At 41.2% G+C, this 17,634-nt stretch overlaps 1 long non-coding RNA gene across 1 annotated transcript in view; it reads left to right on the top strand.

Annotated features, from left to right (window-relative positions):
* LOC148001098 (uncharacterized) overlaps window positions 1-17,634 on the top strand; it is a 91,876-nt gene that overhangs the window by 54,021 nt on the left and 20,221 nt on the right. The window lies entirely within an intron of this gene.

The raw sequence follows: 17,634 nt of genomic DNA, 5'->3' as shown, positions 1-17,634 counted from the left end.
GTTGAGTAGATAATAAATGCATGTTGGTCCCAGGAAATCAACACTTGTATTTTGTATTTTATAATTACAAACCAGGCTTTTATCTTTCTGTGTACCTATAGTCCATCTACCTACCTGCCTACCTTTACTTTTGTCTTTTTATTTGCTCCTTAGGATACTGACTAATCACTAGAACACTTCCATAAGTCCACTTTAAAGGTTTTGAGAAAAAGTAACATGAAGAAGACATGTATGTGGAGAATGAGGAACCTGTCTAGTTTAACTTACGCACTCAAGATTTTTGCCTGTGTACTCAGCTTGATAGAAGCATCATGCTCATAAACATATATTATTGTTATTTATTTATTTTTCTTGGTGAACAATCTCAAGATAAGCTAACTATGGGAAACTAAAATCACAAGGTCAGTCATCTAATTGCTTCAAAGAAAGAAAACAGAAAGAACTAAAAAAAAGGAAGGGAGGGAGGGAGGAAGAAAAAAGAAAGAAATGAAAGTAGTTTGCTGAGGAGGCTGTTTTGTATTACAAAAACAATACATGGCCTCTTGACTGTGAATTTGCTACTGGGGCTCCAGAAACATCTCTATCTGCTACCAACTAGTCAAGCCTTCATTGGATCTGCTGGGTCCTATGGACTGCCAGGTAGAGGTAATTGCACTCTAGCCTGGACTGATAGTCAGGGGCTGTATTGATTGGAGTTAGTCAGTAGACAACATCTGGAACAGCAGCTGCTCCTAGAAATGCCACCTAATTAAGCTTATGATAATCTACTTTCATTCTCCACGACCCATCTGTCTTCTGCATCAGCCTAATTGGGGAGTTAAATGGAACTGTGATGGAAATGACCACTCCTTATCTTTTCAGCCTTTCTCGATAGAATTAATCTGTGGGGTTCTACAGGAAGGTTGGGCTGCTCTGAAAAGGTAATACTTATTTATAAAACAGGAAACCTTGTGAGCAATGGCCAGTTGCCTAGGCTGTCTTTTTGTAAACTACACACAGAAAGTAGAGGTGAAATGAAGATGTGTTGCAGCGCCCCCTGGGCCTCATATGAGATTCACTTGTGTCAAATTTATTTTACCAGAACTCCTTGTATGTTCTTCGGCTCCCATCATGAGAAAGCACAATCACACTTTGCTTTGCCAAAACGATTAGCCATTTTGCAGTCAGTATCCTGAAACAAGTATACAGTTTACATGTATTCCCTCTATCAGCATATATTTACACACCAAAGTGATAACAAGCCACAAAATAGTGTAGCTAGTGTAGTGGCTATGTATCCTGTTTTTATAAGCTTGTCTTCCGACACGGAAATTAGAATTGATAAGGATTTTGTGACTTTTCCCACACACTTCCCATCTGTAGGTTTCAAGATCAATAGGTCAGTGCTAGAGAAAGCAGAAAGTCCAGTCTCTAGAGACTGACTGCTTGACCAGTCCCTGCACCTGCCTTGCTCTACTGCAGGATTGACATTCCCATTGGAAGGAGCAAGGACATCCCCATATTGATGATTCCCAGAAAACATCCTGAACCGCATAGAGTAGTGATAAAACTGGTTCCAGTGCCAGAGTATTTCCCAAAACTTTAATAAAAGGGATATCTTCTGTGTCCACTACTGAAACACAGTTAGGAACAATGTGAGATTGATACTATAAATTATGCCATTCAATTTCTCTCTGCATAATACGGCAAATAATTTATGTGAGCTTAACTTTTTTAGGCCAATCACATTCCAGTAGTTTCCAGTCACCTAATCCAGCAAAGGACTATAAAACAACATTAAAACGATGACTATATTTATTACTTTCCTGTTCCTGGAATAAAACACCATGACCAAGGCAAAGTGTAAAAGAAAGAGTTTATTTGGGTTTATGGTCCCAGAAGAGAAAAGTCGTTTGAGGTGGGAAGAGAGAAGGCTAAAGCTGGAAGCAAGCTGAGACCACACATCCTTTACCACATGCCGTGTAATCTCAAAGCCCACCCCCAAAGACATACTCCCTCCAGCAACTCCACCCATCCTCACCACCTCTACAAATATCACCACCAACTGAAGCCATGTGCTCAAGCTCATGAAAAGAGGGCGTTACCTTCCTGCCAGCCACTGTAACTACTTCGCCTTCTGAAGTCAGATAATTGTTCCATGCTTCTATTTAACAAGGAAACGGGATTAGACCAACTTAAATCTAATTTTTTCTCTGCTTTGTGATTGAGCAGGATCAGAATTTAGTACCATCTATTTTCCCCTTAGGTGTTTTATTACATAAATTGGTAGATGGATTTGTTTTGTTATAGAAACCTATTATAAAGATTGTCATCATAATTGACTCTGCTGAAAATCAACTCTAGCTATTGATTTGAGATGAACATGAAGGACAGAGTGTGAGCAATTAAAGAGAACCAACTCAACCAAGGGAGGAATGGAGGGGGGGGTAAAGATTTTTGGCATCCATAACTATTTAATAAAACATTCAAATCTTTCCAGATATTCCTAATTCAATATTCCATATCTCATTCTGTCCCATGTAATACTTTAACATTTCTACCAGAAGCCTGGAAAGGAGAAATACAACATAATGTGCACACTTGGCAGACCACGATCGGCCTTTCATGTTGTTCTTAGCCCACTCTGGTTTATAACTGTTCATATCAAAAGATTCAACCAGCACAGCCATAGCCCTTGAGGTGAAGATTTTTCATTTAAGAACGCCATATTTCTCTTTGGTCTTATGGCCACCCAGTGTGGTTTAAAGCATCTACTCCCCAAACACTTGAATATCTCCAGCTGTTATTCACTACCAGCAAACTGATACCCAGAGCCTTTGTTGCAGTGTGTGATGGATTCCAAGTGATGACAGGAAAGTTTACTGTTTTACTGCCCACCACCGTCTGTCATCTGTCCTTCATGGGCATGATGACATGCTTTCTGCTTATAACTCCAGTAATGCCAGGTATGAAACAAACTCTCACTTTCCTGACGGACCACACACATACATACGTGCACGTGCATGCACACACATGCGTGCACACTTAGAGCTTACATCCAAGCTAGTTAAGACACTTCATTTCCAGGGACAGTCACTGGCCACAAAGAAAACAACTCATATTAATTAGAGGCTATGTATTGACTACTCTGGAATCAATAAAGGCAGAAAGGACCAGGATGTTGAAATGATTAAGAAGCCATGGAGAACTGAGCAGACTGGTACATCATCATATAATTTAGAAAGCAATGATCCTAACCTAATTCTTTATATCCTGAACTGTGTGAACGCATGAATATCAGCCTCTGCTTGGTAGTAATCTCTTCTACATTGTAAAAACATAACTGTGAAAGAAAAATTTTAAGATTATTCAATTTCCCCAATTTTGGGATGGATTTGAGCAAGTAAAAACTCTCTGATTCTAGTTATCTTGTGGATAACAAGAGTCAAAACATATGCATGAAGTCTTACTTATTTTTTATGTGTATGTGTGTTCCATTTGTATATGTCTATGCATTTTATGTGGACAGTGACTATGAATGTCAGAAGACAGCACCAGATACCATAGAAATGCAATTACAAATGATTTCGAGCTGCCATGTATGCACTGGGAATTGAATCTGCCAATGCTCTTAACGACAGAGTCATCTCTTTGGCAAACAATTACATTTTGAGCTGCTTTATGATATAGAAATAAAAGGTACCCAAACTGGAAATCTGAAGAACTTGTTTCAATACTGACTCTTACTTATACATGCCAATGTCTTTGTTGTTAATAATCACTAGCTTAACAATTTGTGTAATAAAATGATAATGAATCCACATTTGACATTAACACTTGGAACTCTATAGTTTGCATGCTATTATTAAGAAGGTCCACAACCTTAGAACAACGATTGTAGATGACTCTGGATGGTGAACATATTATGTATGAGTACTTCATTAGTATTTACAGTTAGACATGTTCTTCTGTTTTCTTTGACTCCCATGGAGTTGGAACATGTCTCAGGACCTTCCAGTCAACACTAAAGTGACACTGTTTCATTATTCTCCGCTGGAGGTTCACTAGGACTCACACAAAAGCAAATCATCATTCGCTAACATGGACTTGACCAAAAATTCTTTCAAAATATGTATGAACTTGCATTTTTAATCACCAGCCAAGATACTTTCATCTCTGTCCTTACCAACTAATTGCCAGTTCAGACTTTGTTAGCCATGATGCTCAGAACTGGAAATTAGACTGCAGTATAATACAGAACGAGACTCCAGCAGCGAACAGCATACACGTGACAAGGGATGGGACAGCAAAGAATGGTGCTACAAGTGGTGTTAATGCTTACCCACTCACATCCACTCCCATTTGACCGTACAGCCCTCCTTCTTGGTTAAGAGTATATAAAAAGTACCCAGCAAGCATCACTCCCCAGTGTCTTTTACAGTGTGTTTGTAATTATATGCATTCATTTTACGGAATATACCTGTCTTAGTTAAGGTTTCTATGGCTGCAATAAAAATACCATGTTCAAAAAGCAAATTGGAAGGCTGAAAAGATGGCTCAGCAGTTGAGAGCACTGGCTGCTCTTCCAGAGGACTTTGGTTCAGGTCCCAGCACCCCTATAGCAGCTCAAAACACCTATATCTTCAGATCCAGGGGACCTGCTGTCCTCTTCTACCTTTCACTCACATGTGCTGGCAAAACACTGATACACATGAAATAGAAATTAAAATAAGCAAGGAAATAAGGGAGGAACCTACACAGCTGCATTGCTGTTTATCAACAAAGAAAGTCAAAACAGGAATTCAAGCAGGGCACATGAGGCAGGATTCGAAGACGGGATCTGATGCAGAGGCCATGAAGGAGTGCTGCTTTCTTATAAAACCCAGAACCACCAGCCCATGGGTGGCCCCACCCACAATGGGATGGGCCCTCCTCCATTTATCACTAATTGAGAAAATGCCTTCTAGCTGGATCCCATGGAGGCATTTCCTCAAGTGAGGCTCCTTCCTCCCTGGTGACTCTAGTTTATGTTAAATTGACATAAATCCAGCCAGTACAACTGTAGAAACAACAGTGTTTCAGAAAGAAATTAAGTATAACTATGTATATGCTTCTTTATTAACATGGATTTTTAAATACCTATGGGAAACATAAAAATATACATTAAATTTATAATACTTATTTACATTAAATTTATACTTATTTACATTACATTTATAATACTTATTTACACATGCGTTTATACAAAAGGAGCTAAATAGCCTATTGCTTCAAGTTGGTGACTTGGATCATAATCTCTTTCGTTCTTTTTTAAAGACGATACTCAAGAAAATTAGTCGCCTCTTATTTGAAGAGTGGGACGAGTAAAGTTTCCTAATTTAATGTTTAAACAAAAGCACTCTGTGTTCTGGAATATTTATTTCCATTCCTCTATTTAGAAAAAAACTATGTACCTAATGAAAATTAAATCCACAAGCAGATAACATATGCCAACATGACAGTAGCAATTTACTTCCGCTGAGTTTTGATTGTACCTTATGAGTAGAGCACATTTCAGAGACGCTATCTTTGTATAATGATCACTGACACTACTCTGTTGAACACTGGGCATTTTTAAAGCTTCTGCCCTTCTAATACGTCTCAATATGAAGTGAATAACATTTTTTTTCTTGTTCAGTTTGTTTTCTTTTCTCTCATCTCTCTTTGGAATATTAACGGCCACAAAGTGTTACACTTGATTTTGTCCTTCATACCAATTTGTGGGTCGATGGGGTTGTTCATTTGGTTTATACTTACTTCTTTAATTTTGGTTACATTATAAAGCCCAGTTAACACATACATTAATATTTAATTTTCTTCCTCATTTTTCTCTGCACTTTTACCAATAATGTCCAGTTTCTATACCTTTTTCGCCTTTATTTCACGATTTTAGAAAATATTTATTTATTGTTCTGTATTTGGATTCAACGTTATTCATTATTTTCTTTTGGACAAAAAAAAGTACTCTATTTGAACTGCTGTTATAACTCACCTAGGAAGGAACATGTGTCTCTGGGATTCAAAATTATCACTCACCATGTCAAGAAATACAAGGCCTTGGACTTATCAAGTCGATTTAATTTGTAATCATTTTTGAACTCCTACCATACGACAGACACTAAATATAATCCTTTTCGGGGGATACAAAAGAAAGACTCCATATTTAATATATTTACTAGGTCTTTAGGTAAGAACTTGCTCAGAAATAGTCAACTCTTCATTACAATCTCAATCAGCTTAAGTGGCATGGAATATTCACGCAATGTCGCAGCAGCACAAGCTTTTGCACCAGTCAGCAGACAAGGTTTAGAGAGTGCAACAAAATCATATTACATAGATCTTACTCAAGGTCTTCAGAGTAGATCCTGGGAGGGTAGTTATCACAGGTGTGCTGAGTACAGGCAGAACCAAGCGTCACCCACTCTTGGAATGGGCACCTCATCACACAAAATGGAAGCGTGTTTACATTAAGGAGATTCGTAAGAAAGGGAGGCAGAACACCTGACCTGAGCAGACATGGTCTAAGGCATTGTTATTACACGGGTGTGAGTGTAGCCTTTGAACGGAATGACCTGTAAGAGATATAGACGTGACCTGGAAAAAATGAACACCTTGACTACATTCTCTACAACAATGCTCCATGTAGCGAGAAGAGTATGGGGTGTTGTAAATGACTGAGGGATACAGTGCGAGTAGAAGGAACAGCTTAGCAGGAACAAGAGCAAAACTTTGTGTGTCGTCTTATAGTGGAGGAGAGAAAGCTGATGGGGGACATTGTAGAGAGACGAGAAGATTCGAAAGCACCTTTGCATGGAAGGGGTTGTTTCCTATAAGGACATATGAGAAGAAAGAGAGTAGGAGAGAATTAAGGCTAGAAGAGGAGTCCTTGCGCAAATATCCTGACTTGGAGTAGGGTGGACCAGCAGATGCTCTTGGTGTCCTGCCCAAATCCCCTTGGCATTTCCATCCCCATTTCCATACGCACCACCTGCTACCTACCGCAAGCATCTGTGATACTCCAGCCTTGGGCTTTTGCTGGCCACAGAAGCATGGCTGGCCTATCTGGGGCACAGGCCATAATTTGGGAGAGCTTACTCCATTAACAAGTGAGAGAGGGGAAGCAGGCTATTAATGCCTGGGTTGTATTCCCGAGCAGAGGCGAGCATCTCTGGAGCAGGCTCTGCTCAGCCTTCCAGGTGTTTCCAGTGGGGAGAAATGCCTTATGTTTGCAAAATTTTTCTTTCTTCTCCACTCTCACCTCCCAGTAAACAAACTACTTGCACCAAGTCCCGTCCTTGGATCTATTTCTGCAATAGCTCAGTTTGCACAGCACAGTTCCTAAGAAAACTGGAGAAAAGTGGAAAGTGTTTGAAGGTGGTGATGGGGAGACACTCGCCTCTTGAGAGGTCAAGTGCTCTAACACCTGGGCAACACCTCACCTGTCGAGCATCCCCTGATCACACTGTTTATCCACTGCTTTGCGTATGCAACATGCCAATAGCACAGTCACTAGCATTGTCCTGTATCGACATTTATAGAAATAAAGTTTTTCGTCATTTCTACATACCTGAGCCCCAGTTACTGGTTTTCAGATACTTTTGATTTCCTTCTCAAGGTGAGTGAACCTCAGAGAAGCAGCTCTACGTTAATTAAGATCCAACATCACTTACTCAAATCGCTCATTTTACGTACAACACAGCTAAAATTCAGAGAAACGACACCATTCCAGTGGAAGTACTCAGAAAGCCTTTGGAGGCCTAGGGACAAAGCTGTTTTCTCAGACTCTGTTCTGTGCACCTATCCCCCAGCTACATGACAACAGCAAGAAAACTTTTAAAAACTAACAGGGAATCACTACTTTATTGACAATGTGTTCATATGTAGATATGGCAACAGACTAGAGAAAATACTTAAGGAAGTCATCCTAGTAACAGTGGAAGAACAGGATTTTTTTTTTTCTTTAACTTGAAAAACTTTATAGAAAGATGTTTTGGTGTTGTTACATAACAGCTCCCCCAAAGATACTTTTATCCTAATATCTGACATATGAAGATGTAGCAGACTGCATAAGTAAGGAGAATTAGATTATATGTAGACTGGTTTTCCATATGACTGTCAGTCACCTCTTCTGCCCTACCTTCACATCTCCCTCCCCCTCTAACTTCCCCTTCCCGTTACTCCCTTCATATCACCTGTGTTCTTCCACCTTCTCTCCCTTAAGGTCTTTGTGTGTGTGTGTGTGTGTGTGTGTGTGTGTGTGTGTGTGTGTGTGTGTGTGTGTGTGTGTGTGTGTGTGAATTGCAACCTACAGTCCCTTCCTAGTGTACTGAATTCTACAGGTATTCCAAACTGGACACACATGCATCTGAAGATGCTATGTTTAGATCTACATATGATTGAGAGTGTTACTCCCTAAGGACAATATTTTCCAACTCTATTTACCTGGAAATTTCATAATTTTCTTTTCTTTACAGCTGAATGGAATTCCATTACCCATAGGCACTCCATTTTCGTTATCCTTCAGATCATCTAGGCTTGTCAACAACCATGGCACCCTACACACTCCCTGTCTTTCATCCAAAAGAGCACAGACTGAGAAGTCATGTCTCACACAATTCTAAAACTTCACCTCTTGCCCTGTGGTGTTTCCTGGATTAGAAAGCTAACTTAATGTGTAAAAGATACACTTCAGTTCCCTCTGTTGATGACACGGTATGTAGTGAGGTGACCTTTGTTATTTATTATTAATACAAACAAGTCTGCCTAATTAATATAAATACTAGCTGTTAAATGCTATCAGGACAAGCAATCACTGGGGCTGAGAATTCAAACTGAGATCATGGAAGCTGTACTAGAGCCAAAGACGGCACCAAAGACAACTAAAATTGCATTGGAGTTTCATGAATATTAATGCAGTTGAGTGGTGGAAACTAATTTTTGTCCACAAATCAGATGTGTAAAAAGTGCATTGTCTCTTATTGCCATATAACTGAAATTAATTTCCCCAGGAAGCTCACAGTCTCTAAGGTGGGAAAACTTAATGTTTATCAAATTCTGATGTTCCATAATGCATCTGGGTTTCGGGGAAGTCGAATGATGTGTCAGAGCGTCAGGAGAAATAAACCCTAGATCTTGGTCCTTCGTCCACTCCATTTCCCTCCACATTTGATTCACTTTGCATATCTTAGGCTACTTTTTGCATTGCTCTGACAAAATTCCTGACAAAAACAAGCTAAAGGGAGCAAAGATTTATTCTGGCCCATGATTTGAGGAGATATGGTTCATAGTGGTTGGAAGACACTGCCACAGAAGCTGTCTGCAGCTAAGCTGGTGGGAACTTGATTGTGTCAGATTGGATCAGGAGCCTGAGCTGGTGTAAGAAGTGCAGCCAGACTATAAACCTCAAAGCCTATCCTCCAGCAATCTGCTTCCTCTAGCTATGCTACATGAGCTTGTTGGAGATATTTCATAGGCAAACCATGACCTTAGCCACATACTACATGCTGACTTTCTATGTCATTGTTTGTGTATTCTGGGCCTGCCTTAAGCCCTGCTATGTGGAGCAGAATGGGAGCTTTAGAACTCATGAAGGCAGCCTGCCTAGAGGTCAGCCATGATGTTTCATTGGTTTTTGCACCACAGAAGAACTCAGAGAATATACTGCTTTCTCAGTCCCTACTAGGAGAAGCAACACTAGTCTCTACTGTGTCTCAGGTTTGCAGTCCCTTCCAGCCTGGGTCTCAGGCCACAGGTAAAGATAGAAGGGCTCTCTGAAACAACCGAACTCCAGAGCTCCCACTTACCCTGGACCACAAACCTCCCCATGCACAAATGGTGTGATTAAGAAGACTGATGCTAGGTAACCATATATCCTTCCACATCTTGCCTTGAGTTTCGACCCCAGCTTTTGAGATTCCACAAAGCCAAAATTTAAGACATTTCCCTGGTTTTTCGATACCTCAAATACTAGGTGCTTAAATAGAGAAGATGCCGTGAGTTAACAACTGCTAGACTGAAAAGCAGGTTAGTCAACAATTAATTTATAAAAATATGCCTCAAAGGACAGTGAGACAAGACTTAATTATCATTCTACCATTGCATGTGTAATGTAAGATCAAGACGTGATTAAAAATGGAAGAGTGTGTGAGTGTGAGTCTCTGCAAATGCAAATCCATTTCCAAAATGTCATGACAACCATCATGAAATACTAGAGAACCCCTGCCCAGAACCATCCCCTAATAAAAGAAAAACTTAATACAAATAAACTCTCAGTACAAGTACCGCCAAGGAGCCGACGCGCTGGCTCTACTGTGCTGCTGATCCACTGGGAGGCTCCAAGCAGCTTTATCCCACCCCCACCCGCAGTAATTTACCTGCTGATCTATGTGTCCCCTGCCGGTCATTTCACTATGATTGTTTTACTGCACCAATCTTTCATACAGTCTCTCCCAGACCTGCATGGTACTTGGGAACTTTTCACCCTCATCACAGTGAGGACGGGTTCCAGCCTCTTGATTTGTAATGAACAGGAACAGAGACCCAGGGAGCACAAAAGAGGGCCAGCTGGGGACTGCAGTGCAGGTGGCTTTATTTAACCAATGTTGATTGTTCCCTTCTGCTTATGGTTTTCTGTTAGCGTTTTATGCATAGGGCCATCCTGATTTCGACGTTAAGCGTTATCAAGGATGTTTTTCTCTGAAGCTTGGAGTTGTTCGTTCTTGACTTCAATAAGAGGATCAGGCATCATCTCAACAGATGATAGGCTTAGATGGAAACATAGAATATTTTATTTGGATTTTATGGAGTATATTTATTCCCTCAGTAAACAGCAGCAGGCTGCAGAACGAGTTGGTTTTCCTTATATAACAATCTCAGTTATGGAGAAAGGATCTCTTAAGAGATCATTTCTAGGCTACAAACACAATTTTAATTATGTAGAAGCCATTCAACTTAATAGACTCTACAAGTCACTGCTTGGCAGATATCCTTCTCGGGTCAAAAATAATTTGGTAAAGCAACCTCCTAAAATGATATCCATTTTCCGTCTCACTTTATCAAGCAATTGAGAGCTGAATGAATTTCTGATTAGTAGCCTGCTGCTGAATGATGCAACATAAAAGGCTAAATGTCACTTAATTGATAAGCAACTAAAACCCCAGCTCTCTTTATACCTTCCGCAAATGAGTGTCCTCCACACACAGTGACGTGATCCTTCAGTGTCACTACCAGAATTCAGCTGTCACATGTGAGAATTGGCATCCAAGTGCCCTCCCTCAGTAACCTGCGGGCAAGCCTATCCTCTCCTTAAGTAATATGCATGGAACATCTATTTGGGACAAGTGACCATGCTAAACATTATGGAGGTCTCAAAGGGGAGAATATAAAATTGTGCCTTCCTTAAAGCAGCGAAGTATTTTCATTGATGTGATGTTTCAATGCCATATTTGTAGATGCAAGTTATAGATATTACAGCAAACATCTTGCTAGGCTGTAAAGCAGCCCATTCTAGTGGGCACTACTGTCTTTTGTTCTCCTACTCGCCAGACACCTGGGGCTGATGATTCCAGTTCTGAAGGGAAGAACTTCTTCCTCGGCAGGACCTCCTTCCCGTGGCCCATCTCTTCTCTTCTCTTCTCTTCTCTTCTCTTCTCTTCTCTTCTCTTCTCTTCTCTTCTCTTCTCTTCTCTTCTTTTTTCTTTCTCATAGAACAACTAGGTAAAGCCTTAGCATTCATATGTTGTTTCTTAACTGGAGGATACTGAAAGGAGAAACGAGTCTCACATATAGGCACAAGGCACCAGGAGCAAGATGACATAGCTTAGCACATAAATGTTTAGGGAGTCCTCTCCCTGCCCAGCTCCTTGCCTCATTTCATATGGACTTGACCATCTTTAAACCTGGATGGTGTGGAAGCACAGCCCAGACCTGTGGGTTCGTCAAACAAAGGATGGAAGGATGCAATCTTGTGTTTTGAGGTCAGAGAGAAACTAATTCAAATACTAGCTTTCTGGCATATCTATGCAAACTGCAACTTGTAAATATCCACATCTCTTTGGAAAGTTGGATTAATAACGTCTTATGATTTTTGAGGCTAAAAAGAAGTAGCAAACACTCAGCATATTCTTCCCTTTAAAGGCACAATTAGTGTGCCACCTTCTAGCATGCACTCACATGGTGTACATAATCTCACACAGGTACACACGCACACGTTTAAATTGTAAGAAAATGGGTAAAGGGGCTGGGGATTTAGCTCAGTGGTAAAGTGCTTGCCTAGCAAGCACAAGGCCCTGGGTTCGGTCCCCAGCTCTGAAAAAAAGAAAAAAAAAAGAAAATGGGTAAAATCTAAAAGTACGGAGGGAAGGATGCCTCATAGTTGAATGTTTCTTTTTCCTTTTGGTTAGGAAGACTGTATCATATATAATCATTACTGTGGCTAAGTAATTTGTATTAGGACCCTGAACTCAGTTCCTGAGGAAGATAACAGCTGCGTCTGTAGGAATAAGACTATAGTTACCCTCTGGATCGCCCTCTCTAGCTCCTTCCCGTTTTCTATATGGAACCTACACACTGTGATACACTACAGGCCTCTGAGGGGTGCAATGCTAGGTGATAGAATCAGTATTTTGTTTAGATTGGTGTGTTAGGAATCTACCTTGCCAGATACAGCGGGCAATGCTGAATCTAGAAACAGCAGGGGTAGTGGTCTGTCTGCAACAGTGTCTGAGACCAGAGTGCACCACATTTCTGTGGCATGCCCTGCTGCTAGCCCGGGCTAAAGGTCGCTGGAAAAGTTGAGCCCAGTCATAAGAATCTTTCAGGGAAAACAAGATACGCTTTAAAGATCTAAAATCCTTTGAAAAATAACACAAGCATAATTTTTGGTTAAGATTGTTAGTACATAGGGTTAAAGATAAAGAAATCCTGACACGAGAAGATCCAGCTTATAAGGTCCTTCGTAGTGAAATGGATGGTTGCTGGAGTGAATCACAGCCACAGCTGTCAGTTGCAGCCTGGCCTAGCCCCTTGCCAACCTCCCCTAACGATTACCTGCCATCTGGGTTTTCAGCCACTCCCATCTGAGGACCAATCAGTTACTCAGGCTTGCAGAACTAGAAGCTTTGCCTCTGCGCATTGCAAGCGGGGTCTGGACGGTGCCCAGTTCTGTCTTAAGTCATTGAGCTTGGAGGTCAACAGAAGTCTCTATGCCAGGAAGAATATTACATTTCAGGTGCCCTAACTAACCCCTGTGTCACAGCCAGCTAGTCGGGTCAAGCTTGCTTGCTTGGTCTTCTTTGGAATCATTAGGGTTCAAATTGGAAATAAGCCCCATAGGCCGTGCTTTCAACTCGTGTCCCTCAGCCAGGGATGCGCTCTGCCGAGGCTGTGAGCTCTCTATGTAGTGGGCCTGAATGGCAGACGTAAGTCACTAGTGGTGGTTTTGTAAGGTTTTGTCTTGTTCCTTGGTTTCAGGCAGTCTTATGTTTTATGGTGCACTACGATGTGAGAAGGCCTCACTAGAAGATCCCACATCCCCATACTGAGTGTTTCTCCCGTACTTTCCACCTTCCAGTGGACCACAGACCTGTGAACTGTAAGCCAGAGTAGATTTGTTAACTACTGCCTAGGGAATGGCGCAACCCATAATAGGTTGTGCCTTCCCACATCAGGCTTGGATTTCTGATGGAATCTCCACCAAAGTGATCCCTGCTGTCTACCCAATCAGTTAATTATCAGGGCATTCCCCGTAGACATGGCACACCCTTTCACTGATCAACATAACTCATTAAGGCTTTCTTCCCTGGTGATTCTCAGCTATGAGGAGGATACAGACAAAGCTAAGTAGTATAGCGTCAAAACACAAATGTTTTCAGGGTAGTAAGAGCAAACACTCCCTCAATGCAACTTAGGATAATTAAATTAGCAAACACACATAGAAAGCCAGAATTTCCCTTGAATCAGGTTCACCACAATGTTCCCAATATCGGAGATGTCATAGCCAGCTATTTCTATGTAGAAGCCAAATAATAATCAGGATATGGGAGTTTTGAATCATACAAAGATGCTAGCCTGTGTTTGTCAGGCATTAGTTCACCTATGGGACTCAGCCTCTTGGTTTTGATCATCTTTCCTAAAAAGATGGAGTTCTGATCTGTTGGTCCCCACTCACCCTCCTTGCAGTGTCTTAATGAGCTCTGGTCGCTTTGGGCTTCGTTGCTTCACCCTATATGGAGTATTGATACTGAACATATCCATCTTTAATAATATTAATTCCTTTAATTTAGTTAAGCTTAGGTCTCCTAGAATCTGAAAGCCATTCTCTGTTTGAAGTGAGTTCACACACTCAGCTGCTATATTCCTGGGATCCACAGGTCAGTCCCCAGAGTTCAGTTCCAGGCCACAGAGTTGGCAATTTTAAGAACTCTGTTTCCTCGGTCTCCATATAAGGACACCAGTAGAGGATGTCCATAGAAGTAAGAGGAAAATGTGTTTAAGATCTACTTGGCAAGACGAGGAAAACCAAGCAGCACATGTGTGTCCTTCCTCCCCTTCTTCACGTAGGCACTGGGCCGGTACCTTCTGATAAATAACAAAAACTGATAACAAAAGAATGTTCAAATAAGAGGAAAATGATCTCTCCATGATGCTCTTGTGCCTGATGTTTTTACAAAGACCTTGGTACAGAGAAATATTACTATTTAATCCAAGTCATCCCTATGTACCAGGAAACTGATAACAATGGAGAAAATATTTTTTTGTAATAGTTTTTAGTTCAAAGCAGTCTAGAACAACCTACATCATCAAGATCATCTGCCACACCCATCTTAGCACAGGGTGAAAACCAAAGCTATCAACTCTGGTGTTTTCCCAGATCTGTCTTTTTCTACACTCACAATTTACTTTCTTTGGAATCTAGACAGCCCCCAAAATGGAATTTGCTGAGCTCCAAGCACATTATTCAGACAATAAGATAATTTTTATAGAATTTATATATTATATATTAGAACATATATGTATATATATGTATGTATATATATATATATATATATAGAGAGAGAGAGAGAGAGAGGCACAAACAGAGATAGAGAAACAGAGACAGAGAGAAATCATTTATTTAAACTTAAGAGTTGCTTTTAAAATAAATGAGAAAATACAGGATTATTCTTGAAGTATTCCAAGTGTTGGTGGTAAATAATTAACTTCCCTATTCTCATCCCACATCTTTTTTAACCCTTTGAACTACTATAATTACCACCGTGACAGATGGGATTGTCTATCTGTGCCCCATAGAGCAAACCTCGGCTACAGTGCCCTGACTTGCAGGTGCCATTTGCAGCACAATGGCAAATGGCTCCCCAAACTCAGGCTTGAATTTCTCATGGAATCTCCACCAAAGTGATGATCCCTGCTGTCTACCCAATCTTTCTTTGGAGCACTGGAGGGAATCCTTATCTAGGCCTGTTTAATTTCTCCTACCCATCAAGGCCACTATTTGCTGGCAAGCAGCCATATTCAATTTTCTTGGAAGCAGAGTAGCTGGCTCCCTTCTACACTTGTAATACTGCCTGACTTCATCTAACCATTACTTCGAAAGCGGCAGCAAGGAACTCAGCCCACTGCTGCTGCTGACATCAGGGAACTAAACCGAGGCAACATCCAAAGGGCTTCCTCTTTGCTCTTCTAAAAGACAGGGAAATGTCATTTTCATAGAGGAGCATCGACCTCTGACTCGGAGTATAACAACAGGCCCTTTCTAGTTTACCCCGGAACTATTAAGAAGAACTTGACCAAGCCCTTCTATTGGGTGGTACAACCTGTGTACGGAGAATAGGGAATTGTAATTTTCCTAAAAGCAGAGTGTATCGCTAATAAGAGGAACAGATTTGAAGTTGGTCACTGTTTCTCCTGGTATTTTATTACTACAGTTGTAATAAGACAGGCTGTAGTGTCAAATTGGGAGGGTTAGGGCACTCTCATCTACCAGAGCTTGGGAAGGAAACCTCTTGGTGCAAAGACAGAAGTTCCAGACAAGGTTTCATGAATGCCACGAACAAGCTTTGGCCAGGTAGAATGTGTCTAGGAAACAGAACTCATGAGCAGCCCCTGCCATAGGACCTCCTTGGCATTCACTTGTGTTTTTGATACACAGTTGGTAATTTGTATTATCACAATTTGTAAAATTTGACTATTATTCTTTCCTCTTAGCTTGGTCTGTTCAAAATAAAACTTTCCTCTTTAAAAATACTAGTTTATTTAATGTGTGAAAATTTCAATCACTTACAGGATTATTTTGAGCAGACGCATGCACCACCTCGTCCCTCCAACTCTACCTGGGAACTCCCACTCCATCTCTCTCTGAACTTCATGACCTCCTTATTTCCAAGAGATAACTGGCTTCTTTCTCTTAAAAAAATTCTTTCTTTCTTTAAAAAAATATGTATAAGTGGCTATATTTTGCAAAAGCACCTTCTAATACCATTGTGGCATAGGCGATATTAATAAAACATGACAAATTTATTGATAAGACCAGGTCAATAAACATGGTAATAACACTGCAGCAGGAATGAGAACATGAAGTAAGCCACATTGAGCGCCACTTGGTGTTTGTAAGCCCTGACTTCCTAAGCTGTCAAGTGGTAAAATCTGTTGGGAAGGTTCTAAATCTATCTATAGCATTGGCATTTTAGGCCTCTCTTTATTCTTGCTAGCTCGCTTTCCTTCATTTTCTTTTGTTGGAGTTGTTGTTGCTTCTGTCTGACTGTTTGTTTATTGGTTGGTTGGTTCTTTGTGAATTTCACACCATGTACCCCAATTCCACTCATCTCCCCCGCTCTTCATCCTTTGCAACCTCCCCCACAACAGAGGAAAAAAAAATCTCATATTGGAAGTTGCAGTGCAGTGAGTCACAGTGTGTCCCACAGTATAGCCTTGTGTCCACTCTTCTGTGTTTACAAATGTTCATTGTGGCAAGCCAGCTCTCCCATGCTCACATCCTCTGGGCCAGCTTGCCCCTTCCCTACCCCCATTACCAAAAGGGTCAGTTCTACTGTGTTATCCAGGCAAAGTGAACCTGCTCTCCTGAGTACTATAGCTGCTGAAGGGCAGGGCCAGATCTCCTGGTTTTATGACCCTACGGCTAGGTGTCCTACCTGCCACAGGTGGTGAGGGTAAGGGAAGACAGGGTATCTCTCCTTTGTTCATGCCACCACACGGGAGATAAGAAGTATGGCCAGCTCTTTAGTTATATTATCCTTGGGTCCAGCTTACCTGCAACTCTCACATCGTACCAGGCCCATTCTCCAGAATGCTACAGCTGGCTAGGGACAAGGTCAGCTCTCTTGTTCTCATGCCATCAGGGCCAGATCTCCCAAAATGTCCAGGTAAGAGGTGGGGCCAGTTCTGCACAGCTCTCAGACATCAACATCCCCAAACATCAGACCAGACCAGTGACATTCACCCTAAAAGACCCCTGCAGCTGCTGGACCACAGACCCAGATATGGCCCACCAATGACAGCACAGACTTAGGACATGGTCCCAGGTGGCATCACCAGCTGATCACATCAGGCTGTTCCTCACTATCCTCAAATGTCTCCAATTCTCTCTCTTTGACATTTCCC

This window comes from Rattus norvegicus, chromosome 15 (genome assembly GCF_021556685.1).
Source record: "Rattus norvegicus strain SHRSP/BbbUtx chromosome 15, alternate assembly SHRSP_T2T, whole genome shotgun sequence".
NCBI lineage: Eukaryota > Metazoa > Chordata > Mammalia > Rodentia > Muridae > Rattus > Rattus norvegicus.
Note: the sequence above shows the minus strand (reverse complement) of the source record. Positions and strands in the feature narration are given on the sequence as shown.